Below are 1,062 nucleotides of genomic sequence, written 5' to 3' on the forward strand. Positions count from 1 at the left end.
TGTTGGTTCGGATTAGGTTGGGTAGGTTGATTAATTTGGCCATGATATGGTGGTTGGGAGTAAGTGTTTTGTGTGGCTTGGTATGATCTTTGGTTGGAGTTTTGGTATGTGGAATTGTTATGTTGGTTGTGGTTGTAAGGTTTGTGGTTTTGTGGTTGGGTTTGTTGGTTTCCCCACCCAAAGTTTGGGTGGTTTCTCCAGCCTGGGTTGTAAGTGTTGGAATGTGGATCATATGATTGCCTTTGTTGGTTTCCCACATAGTTGGCCTCTTCCCAATCACCTCCTTCAATGCTTACTTCCTCTTGATCTTGTGTGTGTATTGCAGCTACTTGCTTTGTTTCTAATTGCCTGGTAAGCTCCGCTAGTTGCTTGGCAAACACCTTGTTTTGGGCTAGAATTGTATCAACATGGTTCAGCTCCATGACTCCCTTAGTGTTGTGCCTTTCTGATGCATAGTAGTACTCATTCTCAGCCACTGTCTCAATCACTTCAATGGCTTCTTCCACAGTCTTTTTCCTGTTCAATGAACCTCCTGATGAATGGTCTACAGCCTTCCTTGATTCATAAGAGAGTCCATCATAGAAGATATGCAATTGCACCCAATCATGGAACATGTCTGGTGGGCATTTCCTAGTCAAGTCCTTGAATCTCTCCCATGCCTCGTAGAGAGTTTCACCATCTTGTTGTCTAAAAGTCTGAACCTCAGATCGAAGCCTATTGACCTTTTGTGGAGGGTAGAAACGTGCCAGAAACTTGCTTTCCACCTCATCCCATGTTGTTAGACTCCCCCTTGGGAATGATTCCAGCCACTTAGCTGCTTTGTCCCTAAGTGAAAATGGGAACAAAAGCAGTTTATAGGCATCTTCCTGGACTCCATTGGACTTCACAGTGTCACAAATTCTCAGGAATTTTGTGAGATGTTGGTTGGGATCTTCATTAGCACTCCCACCAAATGAACAATGATTCTCCACAAGTGATATTAGCTGTGGTTTGAGCTCAAAATTGTTGGCCTGAATGGGTGGTTTCTGGATGCTGCTACCACAATTCCCAGAGGTTGGGTTT

General features: G+C 44.0%; 1 non-coding gene across 1 annotated transcript; it reads left to right on the forward strand.

The window, feature by feature from the left end:
- Positions 1 to 612: 612 nt before the first annotated feature.
- LOC112745650 (small nucleolar RNA R71) lies at positions 613 to 716 on the forward strand. The gene has a single exon (XR_003173567.1). It is a non-coding gene; the product is annotated as a small nucleolar RNA R71 (small nucleolar RNA).
- The last annotated feature ends 346 nt before the right edge of the window (positions 717 to 1,062 follow it).

Source organism: Arachis hypogaea, chromosome 14, assembly GCF_003086295.3.
Source record: "Arachis hypogaea cultivar Tifrunner chromosome 14, arahy.Tifrunner.gnm2.J5K5, whole genome shotgun sequence".
Taxonomy (NCBI): Eukaryota; Viridiplantae; Streptophyta; class Magnoliopsida; order Fabales; family Fabaceae; genus Arachis; species Arachis hypogaea.